This window comes from Schistocerca nitens, chromosome 5, assembly GCF_023898315.1.
Source record: "Schistocerca nitens isolate TAMUIC-IGC-003100 chromosome 5, iqSchNite1.1, whole genome shotgun sequence".
NCBI classification, from domain to species: Eukaryota; Metazoa; Arthropoda; class Insecta; order Orthoptera; family Acrididae; genus Schistocerca; species Schistocerca nitens.
In genome coordinates, this window is record NC_064618.1 from 230,848,187 (window position 1) to 230,865,798 (window position 17,612).

The 17,612-nt window shown below is 44.4% G+C and overlaps 1 protein-coding gene across 1 annotated transcript in view; it reads right to left on the reverse strand.

Annotated features, from left to right (window-relative positions):
• The window catches only part of LOC126260358 (serine protease 48-like), a 176,966-nt gene that overhangs the window by 63,908 nt on the left and 95,446 nt on the right, over window positions 1-17,612 (reverse strand). The gene's annotated exons all lie outside the window — the stretch shown is intronic.

The window sequence follows — 17,612 nt, forward strand, 5'->3', positions numbered from 1 at the left end:
GGCCGGCACAAATTTTCGTATGGAATTAATAGGTGGTATATCTATACCTAATACAGCCGATGCCGAGATATTTGCACTCAGCAAATTTATTTCGAACTAATTTCGTACAGTTGTCGATCGTCAGTAATGTCCGTTCTTTCCGATATGCAGATACGTATTCTGGCAAGTATTGAGGCGTTCTGTAATAATACCTTCATTTTATCAGCAGACTGTAAACAATTATAAAAAAAAATAATAGCCATAATTTTATGTTGCTGTTAATATCTTGTCAGGCTGCTAATTTCGACGAATAAAATTATTGTAGCCGACAAATGGTGGCCTCGTGAAAAAAAACTGCTGAGTGCTGCGAAAGTTAATCGCAGATTGCCAGGTCCAGAAGGTAAGTAGCATTAGCGTGGAGGCGGGACAGCGGCGCCACGGAGACGCCTGCTGTTTGGCACGTCGCGGTCTTACGCAGTGACTTCGCAGAAACGGCCGGCATCCCACAGTTGGCCAACCGCGAGCGGTCAACGCCCCCAACAGCTCTGCGTCATTGCCTCAATAAGTTACGTATTACTGAATGCCAACGTAGAATTAGTTCTGCTTCCCTCTTCATTGCTCACTACTCTTCGCATCGCAGAAGTAGTGAGTGAAATACTATTCTGCTTCGGTGTAGGCCCAGGAAGAAAGAAAAACTGGGAGAGGTCTGTGACGATGTTAATATTTACGACACAAAAGCTGAGCTTACGTATTAAAGATAGCACGGTCAGAAGATGCTCATTCCATATTTGTAGATATCAGTAACCTTCTCACACTGTTCCTTTTGTGTTGGCAGAAGAGCCAACACCTGTTACGAATGGAGGCAGAAATGCACGCGTTTTAGCTCACGCAGGCTGGCGTGTGGAAGGAAGAACTATACTGACGTGAGGTGTGGAACATGACAAGGAATGAGAATTCAGAAAGCGGACGAAATTAGTTTGATGCTTAACTTTAATCCCTTAATGATGAACGTCGCTCTTGACGGTGCATGATTCACAATACTATCTGTTCAGAATACATTCTTGAAGCAATTATAGTAACTGAATATGGCGCCTTGCTAGGTCGTAGCCAATGACATAGCTGAAGGCTATGCTAAACTGTCGTCTCTGCAAATGAGAGCGTATGTAGACAGTGAACCATCGCTAGCAAAGTCGGCTGTACAACTAGGGCGAGTGCTAGGAAGTCTCTCTAGACTAGACTTGCCGTGTGGCGGCGCTCGGTCTGCAATCACTGATAGTGGCGACACGCGGGTCCGACGTATACTAACGGACCGCGGCCGATTTAAAGGCTACCACCTAGCAAGTGTGGTGTCTGGTGGTGACACCAAAGTTCCTCACTAGCGTCTGCTAATCAGACTGTGTGCCTATGGAGTGTCGTATAGTTATGCGACTGGATTCGTGACTGCTTATTTTAAAGATCACAGTTCGTAGTAACTGACGGTAAGTCATGTGCAGGAGAAGTGATCTCTGTAGTTCCCTCATGAAATGCTACAGGCCTTCTACTGTTTCTAACCTGTATTAACAATTTAGGAGACAATTAAGCAGCCCTCATAGATGATTCGTAGATTATGCTGTTGTTTACTGTTTAGTAAGCACCTCAGAAGATCAGTACGAATTCCAAAATAATTTACACAAAAGCCGGGCGCTGTGGTCGAGCGGTTCTAGGCGCTTCAGTCCGGAACCACGAGGCTGCTACGGTCGCAGGTTCGAATCCTGCCTCGGACATTGACGTGTGTGATGTCCTTAGGTTAGTTAGGTTTACGTAGTTCTAAGTCTAGGGGACTGATAATCTCAGATGTTAAGTCCCATTGTGCTTAGAGCCATTTGAACCATTTACACAAGATATTGCATGGTGAGATTATCCACAAGACTACCAAATAAATTCCATAAAATTTTGGTTACACAATAAGCCATACAATTTTAAAGATTCTTGGTTGAACCAAATACATAGGGATTAGAGTTATGAGAAACTCAAGCTGGAACCATCAAACAGAAAATATTGTGGGTAAGACGAACCAGAGACTACGTTTCATTGGCAAAACGTTTAGAAGATGCAAGAAACCTACTAAAGACTCCATGTAAACTACGCATGTCCCTCCAATTCTAGAGAATTGTTGTGCAGACGGTATTGATGGGGGACACCGAAAAAGTTCAGAGGAGGGCAGATGGTTTTGGGATATCGCGAACTAGAGGAGAGAGTACCACGGTTATGATAAGCGAGTAGGTGTGGCGCAAATTGAGACAAAAATGTTTTCGTTGTGGCGAGATACCTTCATGAAATTTAAATCACCAGCTCTCTCCTCTGAATGCGAAAATATTTTTTGAATCCAATCGACATAGGGATAATTGATGGCTTTGATAAAATAATAGAACCCACTGAAAAATTTAGATGTTCATTTTTCCCACGTTCTATTCGAAAGCAGAACGGTCAGGAAAAATTTGTCTGAAAGCGGTCCTACGAAGAAGTGTGAATTTCAGAGATATCATGCAGACTGTAGATGTAGGTATACCTAAGCATTTAGCGCAAAGTCAATTACGACGGTATTCGAGACAGCGCAGTCTCGGATTGAGGAAGGAAATCGGCTGTGCCGCTTTTCAAAGGGATCTCACCGGCATGTAGCATAAGCGATTTAGGGGAACCACATCATACTTAATTCTGCATAGTAGGAGCGGGATTCGAACAAGCTCCCACAACGTCGTAGCGGAGATGTGAGGAAACTGTTCCCGAACTGAAGCCTGTTATTTGCAAGGACGTATATGAATATTGGCTTCTGTTTTAATGTATATTAGAGACAATGAAAGGAAACCGAAGAATAACATAATGGGATACTTACCTCACAATTTCTGCGGAGTAATAAAATATGTCTTAAATCATCGTAGTTTCATAGTTTGCTGTATTAGGTCTCCATCAAAAGACTGGAAGTTATAAATATCTATTCAAGGACATAGGTTTCATTTGTTAGAAGTACGAGGAGCATTCAGTAAGTTCAAAAATGGTTCAAATGACTCTGAGCACTATGGGACTTAACTTCTGAGGTCATCAGTCCCCTAGAACTTAGAACTACTTAAACCTAACTAACCTAAGGACATCACACACATCCATGCCCGAGGCAGGATTCGAACTTGCGACCGTAGCGGTCACGCGGTTCCAGACTGAAGCGCCTAGAACCGCACGGTCACAATGGTCGGCCATTCAGTAAGTTACGAAACACTTTTCTAAACCAATTTCGTTTGCAAAAATGCGGAATTTGCTGTACGACATCGTGGAATATTCTTACTTCAGTACCTGTAGTTTCATGAAGTTGTAATAGATGGCGACCCCATCCATAGCCTTCGTAACAACGTTTGTAAAGGGGATGCGTTCCAAGCAGAGTACTGTCATTGAGTTTCTTCTGGCGGAAAACCACAGTATCGCTGATATTCAAAGGTGCTTGCAGAATGTCGACGGAGATCTGACAGTGAACAAAAGCACGGTGAGTCGTTGGGTGTGGCGTCTGTCATCAACTCAACAAGTTCGTGCAAACCCTTCCGATCTCCCTCGTGCCGGCAATGACTCTTGCAATGTTATATCGTGCGGACACTCTCATTCAAGTTTTTGTATGTCCATCGTTGTGTTTGGATGTCTGGGGGACTTCGCCCAATAGTTGGTGGTAGAAGAGTCTTACAGTTATACAGGGTGAAAAGTATTCAAACCGACAAACTCTGGGAGGTTGTAGGGGACATCAAAACAAATATTTTTCCCTAGTGTCATTTTTTCCTATGAGGAGTATTTAAACCGGTAGAGGAAGATTTCTCCGGTGGCAAATTAATTAAACCAACAAACACTTTTCCATTTTTTATGACCAAGAGACAACACATTAACACAACCTAATTTCAATTACAGTAGATTTTCAAAAATGCCTCCATTGACACGTAAACAAAGGTTACACCGTCGGATCATGTTCTGTCTAACACGGGCAAAAACCCCAGGATTATCCTGAATTGTTCCTGCTGCTGCTACTATTCGGGAAACCATATCCTCTTCTGATGCAACAGGAGTTGAGTAAACAAGGTTGCGCATCTCACCCTACACAAAATAGTCCAGAGGGGACATATCTGGGGACCGAGCAGGCCATGGTACATGACCACCTCTGCCAATCAACGTTTCTGGGAACCGTCGGTCCAGGAATCGACGCACACGACGACTGAAATGTGCTGGCGCCCCGTCATGTTAGAACCACATGCATTGTCTTGTAGGGAGCGGGGCGTCTTCCAGCAATTCTGGCAATGCTCTGGCGAGAAAATTGTAATATTGCCTGCCATTTAATGGCCTACGTAGCAGATACGGCCCAATTAAACAGTCCCCAACAACACCGACCCACACATTAACGAAGAACCGCACTTGATGAGCGCTAGTAACTGTGGCATGAGGGTTATCCTCACTCCAAACATGCGAATTGTGCATGTTGAAGACTCCATCACGCTCGAACGTTGCTCCATCGGTAAAAAACACAGAGAATGTGTTCCAGTTACCACTGCGAAAACTGTGCTCTGGTTGGATAATCAACTGGTTCCAGGTTGTGGATACGCTGTAAGTGAAATGGAAAAACAATTGCTCTCGAAGGACTGTTCTTACATTCGTCTGATTCGTCCCCATGTTACGTGCAATTGTACGAGCGCTGATTGAAGGATCTTGCTCCACGTGCTGCAAGACAGCTTCCTCAAATTGAAGCGTTCGTACCGTGCGACGGCGTCCCTGTCCAGGTAATCTGCTAAATGACCCGGTCTCACGCAGACGTTGGTACACAGCAGCAAAAGTCGTATGATGCGGGATACGGTGATTAGGATATTGTTTTTGATAAACCCGCTGAGCAGCTCGTCCGTTGTGGTGCGCTATGTAGTACGCACCAACCATATCAGTGTACTCACTCCAGGTGTATCGCTCCATTAGTAAACAGAGACAATGCACTACTACACTGGTGGACAGCAGTTGCCTACAACTGAAGAGCGTAATTCCGGCCTCTAACAACTGAAGAGCGTAATACGGCCTCCACCGGTTTAAATAATCCTCATAGGAAAAAATGACATTAGGGAAAAAGATTTGTTTTGATGTCCCCTACAACTTCCCAGAGTTTGTCGGTTTAAATACTTTTCACCTTGTAGATGTTTACCACTGATTCATCGTGGTTCAAATGGTTCAAATGGCTCTGAGCACTATGGGACTCAACTGCTGAGGTCATTAGTCCCCTAGAACTTAGAACTAGTTAAACCTAACTAACCTAAGGACATCACAAACATCCATGCCCGAGGCAGGATTCGAACCTGCGACCGTAGTGGTCTTGCGGTTCCAGACTGCAGCGCCTTTAACCGCACGGCCACTTCGGCCGGCTGATTCATCGTGTATAAGGATGATATTAACCGCCTCAGCATCAGCTAAGGCCTGAAAATGATGCACTGAAGCACCGAAACTGGTAGCCACACAATAAATGACACTATAAGATTACGGAATAGTCCCCCATTATGATCTCCGGAAGGGGACTACCAAGGGATGTTGACCATAAGAAAAAGAGCGAATAATCAACGGAAGGATAACGTTCTACGAGTCGGGGCGTGGAATATCAGAAGCTTTAATGTGGTACGGAAACTAGAAAAACAGAAAAGGGAAATACAAAAGCTCAATTTAGGTATAGTAGGGGTCAGTGAAGTAAAATAGCAAGAAGACAAGGATTTCTGGTCAGATGAGTATAGGGTAATATCAACAGCAACAGAAAATAGTATAACAGGAGTAAGTTTTGTTGTGAATAGGAAGGTAGGGCAGAGAGTGAGTTGCTGTGAACAGTTCAGTGATAGGATTGTTATGATCAGGATGGACAGCAAACCAACACCGACAAAGATAGTATAGGCACACATGTCGACGTCGCAAACTGAAGATGAAGAACAGAAAACCTATATGAAGATATTGAAAAGGTAATGCAACACGTAAAAGGAGATGAAAATGTAGTAGTCATGGGATATTGGAATGCAATTTTAGGGGAAGTGGTAGAAGAAAAGGTTACAGGAGAATATGAGCTTGGGACAAGGAACGAGAGAGGAGGAAGACTAATTGAGTTCTGTAGTAAATTTCAGCTTGTAATAGCAAATACTCTGTTCAAGAATCACAAGAGGAAAAGGTATACTTGGAAAAGGCCCCGTGATATGGGAAGAATTCAGTTAGATTACATCATGGTCAGACAGAGATTCCGAAATCAGATTTTGGAATGTAAGGCTTACCCAGGAGCAGATATAGACTCAGATCACGATTTAGAGTGATAAAGAGTAGATTGAAGTTCAATAGATTAGTCAGGAAGAATCAATATACAATGAAGTGGGATACAGAAGTACTAAGAAATGACGAGATATACGCTTGAAGTTCTCTAAGGCTATACACACAGCAATAAGGAATAACTCAGTAGCCAATGCAGTTGGACACTTCTAAAAATGGCAATCACAGAAGTCGGAAAGAGAAACATAGGTACAAAGAAGGTTACTGCGAAGAAGCCATGAGTAACAAAAGAAATATTCATTTGATCAATGAAAGAAGGAAGTACAAACATGTTCAGGGAAATTCAGGAATACAGAAATACAAGTCGCTGAGGAATGAAAAGAATAGGATTTGCAGGGAAGCTAAGACGAAATGGCTGCATCAAAAATTTGAAGAAATCGAAAAATGAATGATTATCGGAAGGTCTGACTCAGCATGTAGGAAAGTCAAAACAATCTTCGGTGAAATTAAAAGCATGGGTGGTACCATCAAGAGTGCAACGGGAAATCCACTATTAAATGCAGAGGAGAGAACGGATAGGTGGAAAGGGTACACTGAATACCTTTATGAGGGGGATGATTTGCCTCATGTGATAGAAGAAGAAACACGAGAGGATTTAGAAGAGATAGGAGGTCCAACATTAGAATCGGAATTTAAGAGAGCTTTGGAGGACTTATGATCAAACAAGGGGGAAGTGATAGATAACATCCAACCAAATTTCTAACAACTCTGGTAGAATTGGCAACGAAACGACTATTCAAGTTGGTGTGTAGAATGAATTCGTCTGGTGACATGACATCTGACTTCCGGAAAAATATCATCCACATAATTCCGAAGACTGCAAGAGCTGACAAGTGCGAGAATTATCGCACAATCAGTTTAACAGCTCATGCATCCAAGTTGCCGACAAGGCTAACATACAGAAGAATGGAAAAGAAAATTGAGAATCTGTTGGATGACGATCGGCTTGGCTTCAGTAAAGGTAAAGGTATCAGAGAGGCAATTCTGACGTTGCGGTTGATAACAGGAGCAAGACTGAAGAAAAATCAAGACACATTCATAGGCGTTGTCGACCTGGAAAAAGAGTGCAAGATGTTCGAAATGCTGAGAAAAACAGGGGAAATATATAGGGACAGTCGGGTAGTATATAATACGTACTAGAGCCAAGAGAGAATGATAAGAGTGGAAGATTAAGAAAGAAGTGCTCAGATTAAAAAGGGTGTAAGACAGGGATGTAGTCTTTCGCTCCTACTGTTCAATCTGTACATCGAAAAAGCAGCGCTGGAAAGAAAAGAAAGGTTCAGGAGTTAAATTAAAATTCAACGTAAAAGGATATCAATAAGATTCGCTGATGAATTGCTATCCTGGGTGAAAGTGAAGAAGAATTACATGATCGACTGAGTAAATCGAAGAAAGACGAAAGTAGTGAGGAATAGCAGAAATAAGAACAGCGAGAAACTTAACATCAGGATTGATGGCCACGGAGAAGATGAAGTTAAGGAATTCTACTACCTAGGCAGCGAAATAACCAACGGCGGACGGAGCGATAAGGACATCAAAAGCAGACTAGCACTGACAAAAAGGGCATTCCTGGCCAAGAGAAGTCTACTAGTACCGAACATAGGCCTTAATTTGGAGCACAGCATTGTACGGTAGTGAAAGATGGACTCTTGGAAAACCGGAACAGGAGAGAATTGAAGCACTCGAGATGTGGTGCTACAGACGTATGTTGAAAATTAGGTGGACTGATAAGGAAAGGAATGAGGACGTTCTACGCAGAACCGGAGAGGGAAGGGATATGTGGAAAAAACTGACAAGGAGAAGGGACAGGATGGTAGGAGGAAAGTTAAGACATCAAGGAATGACTTCCGTGGTACTAGAAGGAGCTGTAGAGGGCAAAAACTGTAGAGGAAGAAAGAGATTGGAATGCATCCAGCTAATAATTGAGGAGGTAGGTTACAAGTGCTACTCCGAGATGTAGAGGTTGGCACAGGAGAGAAATTCGTGGCGGGTCGCATCAAACCAATCTGATGACTCAAAAAAAGAAAAAAATAATAGAAAGGCCCGTTATAGGTGTTTCATTTTATTACTCTCATTCGAGGTGATCGTCAGATTACAGTGAAACACCTTGCCGCTCAACTCGACGTCTCTGCTGGTAGTGCTGACAGTTGTCACCGTTTGGGGTAATTTGTGTGCAAGCTGGGTACCTCGCCGCCTAACAGAAGATCATAAAGTGCAACGAAAAACCGTCTGTGCAGAATTCCTTGCACGCTACGAGGCTGATCATGACAATTTTTCTCGGACATCGTCACAGGCGATGAAACATGGTTTCATCACTTCGAACCGTAACTGAAACGGCAGTCCATGGAGCGGCGCCACACCAACTCTCCTACGAAGAAAAAAGTTCAAAGCCGGTAACGTGATGGCGACAGTCTTCTGTGACACTGAAGGGGTTATTCCGTTTGATGTCCTCCTTCATGGTGCAACGACCATCTCTGAAATGAATTGGGCTACCCCTACGAAACTGAAGAGAAGACTTCGGCGTGTTCGTCACCACAAAAATGCAAACGATCGTCTGACAACCTAAAGCCTCTGGAGCATAAGCCTGCTCACCCCGGGAGGCCCTGATAAAACTTTATCGGACTGTTCTTCCCCGTCCACCCTATAGCTCGAAGCTCGCAGTTAATTCACTTACATTTGAGGGATGATTCCGCGGGAAGCAGTGTGTGGACGATGTAGCAAGTTGTGGGGTCCGACGTCGGCCAGTACAGTGCTGCCATGCGGACATACTGACCCTCCCAGTAAAGGTGGCGTAAGGGCTTCGCATTGTACGGAGATTGTCTTGAAAAATGGGGTTTTGTAGCCAAAAGAGTGGGGAATAATGTGGTGTATCGGAATCCAGAATAAAATCAAACTGCTTCCGAAAAAAATGTGTTACATTACTTATTGAACACCCCTCGTATGACCGAAAATGCTTCAAGAATGCGATTCAAGATAGTTGCATGAAACGGTTGAAATAGCATATAGATTAGTTTATCATTCACTAAGTTTTTCACTTTCTGTTCTTGTGTAATATTTCCTCACATATATTCTACATCTGTCTATTGCGATTATTTTTCAATCTTTAATTTATTTTTGCGTGGCATAATTTTATTTGCCTTACTTTCCACACTTTTATCGTAGTTTTCATTCAGCTAGCTTGGAATTGAAAAATTGTAAGCTCTCGTATAACTTGAACTAGCCACTTCATTTTCACAGGGATACAGAATCGTCATCAAGGTTATTCACATCTGTGATGCCATTATTTGTGCAACGTTTTTTCGGATATATAATCACCAAGTGGAAACACAGCATTGCTCTGCAAATGACGGCTTCATTATCGGATCGCTGCACTAGCGACAGTAGGGGGTCTTAGTTTTTAGTAAGTCTGTGGGTTTGAAACGTCGACTTCCAAAAAAAAAAAAATGGGTCAAATGGCTCTGAGCACTATGGGACTCAACATCTTAGGTCATAAGTCCCCTAGAACTTAGAATTACTTAAACCTAACTAACCTAAGGACATCACACACACCCATGCCCGAGGCAGGATTCGAACCTGCGACCGTAGCAGTCCCGCGGTTCCGGACTGCAGCGCCAGAACCGCACGGCCACCGCGGCCGGCGTCGACTTCCACAATGCGACTCTAATGGCCTACAACTCTGACACTTCGCTTGGTTCAGTATGTTAAGTTGTGTATAAATTTGAAATGACAAACTGGAACTTTGAAATTGCCGGGTCTAGCGTAGTTCACATGGTGGCTCTGCTCACTAAATACAGAGGTTTATTTATGACTTACTACACTGTTTTTGTCTATCTAGTTTTTCACTATATGCTGAGTTCTTGCAAACTGCAGTACCAACACTCAAATTTACCTGTCGAAAACTAATCTTTTATAGCAAGACTGGAGGGACTAAACTGATAAGGTAATTGAATTACATCAAATGTAATTTTTTGTACCGAAGATCCTTAGTACGGAGATGGCCAAGGTTTAGAATATGACTCTTTGCTTACCAGAATTCCAAGGATGATATTCTTTAATTCTTCCTCTTTGGCACTTTACATTATTTAGACGTTTTTAAATTCAAATTACATCTGTATTAACAACGACAATGGCAATATTCTTTGTTTTTCTCGGTAAGTGAGATAAAACAAAAACAAAAGAGTATCAAATTATGACAGTTACAGATTCGAATGGATTATGATGCTCCAAAATTACGAGATAAAGTTGTTGCAACAACACTTCTGATCAAAACTATCCAGACACACCTATGTATTGCACAATTGACAACTAGATATCTCGAGAGACGGACCCACCAGTGTAAAGGGTATTACGTTATGAGTAGAGAAGTTGTAATATTCCTGGCTTTGCAGCCATCATTTTCAGGTACATGAACATTTTCTTAGAGCATTTGAGAAGGCAGAAGTGGCAAGATGGCGTAACGTGGTTTGAGGTACCGATGAAAGATGGTTTATTCGGTACGGGTATCGGTTAGAAAGACTACCTAAACTGTGGTCCTTTTCTGCCATTGGCTTCTGCATCCGGAAGTTGCGCGCCAAAATGAAAACTTTCTGTTATTAATATTAGACGAACTACACAGTGTATTTACTTGCATTTAATATTTAAAGCATCTCTCAACAGCGTACTATCATTCCATTATTTCACAAGTAATAATAACTAGCAGATTAATAAACAACTGCGAAACGAAAAGGCAGACGAAGCACTTCGACGATCTTCGGATAGCGCCTAACTTGGATGGCAGCCGAAGTGGTTCGGTTGTAAGATCAGAGCTCGTTCGGCAGTGTCGGAAGACAGACACGTTGTCTGCCGCGGTCAGTATCAGTTAAAATTTCATTAGTAATCCTTGGTTTGTAAAAATAGAGCTGATTCGACGGTGTCGGAGGACAGCCATGTTGTCTGCTGCGATATCAGTTAAGACTTAATTAGCAATGTCTAGTTTGTAAATGTGAGAGTTGTAATTACGTAAATACGCAGTTCATTAATTAGTTGCAGAATAGAAATTATTTGTGACTCTAAAGTGGAATGCAATTCTGCAGTTTCTCTTGTTCTGCCAGAAAAAAGCGAGTGGTATCCCGTGTAAACAAACTGATTGGAAATTTAATTCTTTCTAAAATAACAGTTCCTCGCTTTGAGTTTCGTGCACCCTCAGTATAACAGATTGACGACTTACACTAAAAGATCAGAAGTATTCCGACACCTAACTGAAAATGACTTAAAAGTTCGTGGCGCCCTCCATCGGTATCCTGGAATTCAGTATGGTGTTGGCTCACCCTTAGCCTTGTTAAAGCTTCCACTCTCCCAGGCATACATTCGACCAGGTGCTGGAAGGTCTCTTGGGGAATAGCAGTCCATTCTTCACGGAGTGCTGCACTGAGGAGAGGTATGATGTCGGTCAGTGGGGACTGGCATGAAGTCGGCGTTCTAAACCATGTCAAAGGTGTTCTATAGGATTCAGGTCAGCACTCTGTGCAGGCCAGTCCATTACAAGGATGATATTGTCGTGTAACCACTCCGCCACAGACCATGCATTATGAACAGGTGCTCGATCGTGTTGAAAGATGCAGTCGCCATCCCCGAATTCCTCTTCAACAGTGAAAAGCAAGAAGGTGCTTAAAATATCTGTGCCTGTGCTGTGATAGAGCCATGCAAAACAACAAGGGGTGCAAGCCACCTCCATGGAAAACACGACCACACCATAACACCACTGCCTCCGACTTTTACTGTTGGCACTACACACGCTGGCAGATGACGTTCACCGGGCATTCGCCATACCCACACCCTGCCATCGGATCGCCACATTGTGTACCGTGATTCGTCACTCCACACAACGTTTATCCACTGTTCAGTAGTCCAATATTTACGCTCCTTACACCAAGCGAGGCGTAGTTGGCTTTTACCGGCGTGATGTGTGGCTTATGAGCAGCCGCTCGACCATGAAATCCAAGTTTTCTCACATCCCGTCTAACTGTCATAGTACTTGCAGTGGCTCTTGATGCAGTTTGGAATTCTGTGTGTTGGTCTGGATAGATGTCTGCCTATTACACATTACGACCCTCTTCAACAGTCGGCGGTCTCTGTCAGTGAACAGATGAAGTCAGCCTGAACGATTTTGTGCTGTACGTGTCCCTTCACGTATCCGCTTCACTATCACATCGCAAATAGTGCACCCACGGATGTTTAGGAGTGTGGAAAACACGCGTACAGACGTATGACACAAGTGACACTCAAATACCTGACCACATCCGAAGTCCGTGAGTTCGAGGGAGCACCAGATTCTGCTCTCTCACGATGTGTAATGACTTCTGAGGTCGCTGATATGGAGTACCTGGCAGTAGGTGGCAGCACAATGCACCTAATATGAAAAACGTATGTTTTCGAGGGTGTCCGGATACTTTTCATCACATAGTGTACGTCCTGTTTTCTGTGCAGGGTACAGCAACTATAGAAGACCGCAGGTTGGTGAATATTTATTAGAACTTATGCATTCCACTCAGGGCGGTGGAAGCAAATAGGCACCTCGCGTGTACTGCAATCTTACTACAACTGAGATGAGTGACACGTCATCAGTAGTAACACAGAGGAGGTATGAAAGAAATATTTTTGAGAGAAGGGGTTTATCGTAAGCACATATAAATGTCACCCTTTATCCCTCTCACTCTCTCTTTTTCAACTTGCCGTAAAGCTGTAAAAGAAAAAATCGGTCGGTGAAGAGAGCTCAGTGGCCTCGAACGTGGACTTGTAATTCGGTGCCACCTGAGTAACAAATCTAATAGAGACATTTCAACGCTACTGCAGCTGACCAAGTCGATTGTTGGTGATTTCATTGTGAAGTAAAAGGAACAACCACAGCTACAAGGAGACCCGGTAGACCTCACGTACTGATGGGCCGTCGAGCATTGAGGAGTATGGTTGTGAAAATGACATGAAATCCTTAGAAGGAATTACTCTTGAGTTCCAGAGTTCAAAAATGGTTCAAATGGCTCTGAGCACTATGGGACTTAACATCTGTGGTCATCAGTCCCCTAGAACTTAGAACTACTTAAACCTAACTAAGAACATCACACACATCCATGCCCGAGGCAGGATTCGAACCTGCGACAGTAGCGGTCACGCGGTTCCAGACTGAAGCGCCTAGAACCGCACGGCCACACCGGCCGGCAGTTCCACAGTGCTACCAGCAACCAGATAGTTCAGTGACTGTGAGCGGGGAGTTAAAGTCAACGGGGGTACAACGTATGAAGTGGTGTAAGGGGCAATACCACTGCGCAGCGCAGCTCGTGCTCTAGTGGCTAGAGGAGTCCTGGGTTCGTTTCCCAACCGGGTTGGGGATTTTCCCTGCTCGGGAACTGAGTGTTTGTGTTGTCCTCATCATTTCATCATCATCATCACCATTCGTGACAGTACTAGATTGGACTGTGTAAAAAAATTGGACTGTGTACAAATTTGGACTTCGTAGGGGCGCTGATGAACCCGCAACTGAGCGCCCCACAAACCAAACATCATCATCATCATCATCATCATCATCCACTGCGCAGCAGCTCCCAGGAAACAAGTGATTTTGAATGATGAATAATGCTATCCGGAGGGGCGGTTTGATGTATGCCTAGAGAATGTAGCCCGCCGTCATCTGTAGTGCCAACAGTAAAGTTAGCATGGGATTGTATTACGTTGTGAGGGTATTTTTCATGGTAACGATGTGGTCTTCTTATTACGCTCAAGAGGGTATTTTTCATGGTTACGATGTGGTCTTCTTATTACGCTCAAGAAAACGCTAAATTCGGAGGGATATGAACGTATTTTACAGAACTGTGCAGCAGATGAACAATTGGGAGACGATGGTCGTATCAGTATGACAACGTACCCTGTTATAAAACAGGATTGTGGGGTAACGGTTTGTGGACAATAACATTTCTGAAATCGATTGGACTGCTCTGAGTCCCGACCTAAACACAATGGAACAGCCTTGAGATGAGTTAGATAACCGGCTTCGCTCCAAACCCCAGCGTCCAACATCACTACGTTCTCGGGTTTTGGCTCTTGAGGAATAATGGGCAGCCACTACTACAAGATATTCAGACGCACCATTGAAAGCATCCGCAGCAAAGTTCAACCCGCTATGAAGACGAGCGGTGCGCACACCCCATAATAATGTCCACTAATACACTCCTGGAAATGGAAAAAAGAACACATTGACACCGGTGTGTCAGACCCACCATACTTGCTCCGGACACTGCGAGAGGGCTGTACAAGCAATGATCACACGCACGGCACAGCGGACACACCAGGAATCGCGGTGTTGGCCGTCGAATGGCGCTAGCTGCGCAGCATTTGTGCACCGCCGCCGTCAGTGTCAGCCAGTTTGCCGTGGCATACGGAGCTCCATCGCAGTCTTTAACACTGGTAGCATGCCGCGACAGCGTGGACGTGAACCGTATGTGCAGTTGACGGACTTTGAGCGAGGGCGTATAGTGGGCATGCGGCAGGCCGGGTGGACGTACCGCCGAATTGCTCAACACGTGGGGCGTGAGGTCTCCACAGTACATCGATGTTGTCGCCAGTGGTCGGCGGAAGGTGCACGTGCCCGTCGACCTGGGACCGGACCGCAGCGACGCACGGATGCACGCCAAGACCGTAGGATCCTACGCAGTGCCGTAGGGGACCGCACCGCCACTTCCCAGCAAATTAGGGACACTGTTGCTCCTGGGGTATCGGCGAGGACCATTCGCAACCGTCTCCATGAAGCTGGGCTACGGTCCCGCACACCGTTAGGCCGTCTTCCGCTCACGCCCCAACATCGTGCAGCCCGCCTCCAGTGGTGCCGCGACAGGCGTGAACGGAGGGACGAATGGAGACGTGTCGTCTTCAGCGATGAGAGTCGCTTCTGCCTTGGTGCCAATGATGGTCGTATGCGTGTTTGGCGCCGTGCAGGTGAACGCCACAATCAGGACTGCATACGACAGAGGCACACAGGGCCAACACCCGGCATCATGGTGTGGGGAGCGATCTCCTACACTGGCCGTACACCACTGGTGATCGTCGAGGGGACACTGAAGAGTGCACGGTACATCCAAACCGTCATCGAACCCATCGTTCTACCATTCCTAGACCGGCAAGGGAACTTGCTGTTCCAACAGGACAATGCACGTCCGCATGTATCCCGTGCCACCCAACGTGCTCTAGAAGGTGTAAGTCAACTACCCTGGCCAGCAAGATCTCCGGATCTGTCCCCCATTGAGCATGTTTGGGACTGGATGAAGCGTCGTCTCACGCGGTCTGCACGTCCAGCACGAACGCTGGTCCAACTGAGGCGCCAGGTGGAAATGGCATGGCAAGCCGTTCCACAGGACTACATCCAGCATCTCTACGATCGTCTCCATGGGAGAATAGCAGCCTGCATTGCTGCGAAAGGTGGATATACACTGTACTAGTGCCGACATTGTGCATGCTCTGTTGCCTGTGTGTATGTGCCTGTGGTTCTGTCAGTGTGATCATGTGATGTATCTGACCCCAGGAATGTGTCAATAAAGTTTCCCCTTCCTGGGACAATGAATTCACGGTGTTCTTATTTCAATTTCCAGGAGTGTAGGTGTCCACACGCTTTTTATCAGAACGGGTATGTCATGAAGACAGCATGGGATTCGTGTAAGTTCGCGACAGAGTGAGAGACTAAAATTACAATGCTGACGTCAAACTATTTTTAAAGTTCCACATAAACAGAAAAACAAAGTAAGTTAATACTTTAAAGAAAATTTAGTTCTGAAAACTGTTACTCTATTTTTCAACCTCGGATCACACAAAAGGTTACATTACTGGTTTTCAGTTCTTTGCAGGACATCGGCAAGTAATTAAAAAACGTTAAGTAGTACCTCTCAGCTGAACTGTTACTATACAACGTACTCGAATCTACCGATGAATTTCTACGCAGTCGAAACGGTAATTTATCTATTTCTGTAACTAACGGCTGAAAAATACAATAACAGAATAATATTACTAGACGGGCTATCTGTTCCCGTTAGACAGAATACTTAGTCCATTTGATTCCAGTGTCGTTAACTGTTAACATACCATGATAATCAAAACAGGAAACTAATACCACATGCGAAGTACTAGCGTAGGGGATAGTATTGTGGTTTATGGAGTCGAAGGATCTAGGTTCGCAACCTGTACAAGTGACTTTTTTTTCATCTTAGCGTTGTTAACAGACTCTGGGACATTCTTATCAGCGTAATACAAATATGTTCTGCCATATTCGACGTTATTGACACTTACATCAGATGAGAGAAAGAAGAATGAAACAACTATTTGGCGATTTCCCAGAGATTTGTTAGGCAGGAAACTAAGAGGACAGCTTAAATTGCTACAAGTGAAACGAGGAGCAATAACATACACATTCTTCCTTGTCACAAATAATATTTCCAAATAAGCGACGATTTGCGAGTGTGTGGATAGGCAGCAACTGGCTAGGAGGCCTACACCCGCATCTCGTGGTCGTGCGGTAGCGTTCTCGCTTCACACGCCAGGGTCCCCGGGTTCGATTCCCGGCGGGGTCAGGGATTTTCTCTGCCTCGTGATGGCTGGGTGTTGTGTGCTGTCCTTAGGTTAGTTAGGTTTAAGTAATTCTAAGTTCCAGGGGACTTATGACCACAGCAGTTGAGACCCATAGTGCTCAGAGCCATTTGAACCATTTTTTTGGCTAGGAGGCAAGCTGACAGTTTTAATTGCTTCCATTGAAACAAGCAGCAATAAAACACACGTTCTTCCTTTTTACAAACTGGTTCTTTTTCTGTAAATGTGTGGCGATTCCCAAGTGTTGTTAGGCAGGAGTCTAAGAGGATAGTTTAAACGACTGCGAGTGAAACGAGGAGCGATAACATTCATATTCTTTCTTAGCACAAGGTCGACATCAGTTCCTACGGTAGTCGACATTGCACTTGACGTCAGAATGACGTCACGTTTGCAGAAAGTCTTGTGAAACGAGTGTTACCAATTGTTAAACTGTTCCAGAGAGCTGTGCTGACGACAGCTTGAGACAAAAATTCTCCAAAACTGATTTTAAATACGAGCTTTTGTTTAGACATCTTCCGCCTCTCTGGTTAATTGAAGTCGAGACACCTCTCTGAAGTGATGAAATATCGAGAATATTACTTTTCAGAGATGAGGCGGCTGTTAGGTAATACACTTTACTGCAGTAAAATAATCCCATTGAAAATCTCGAATTTATGTCCTTAGAACGTAATAGTACCTCTTAAAAGTATTTA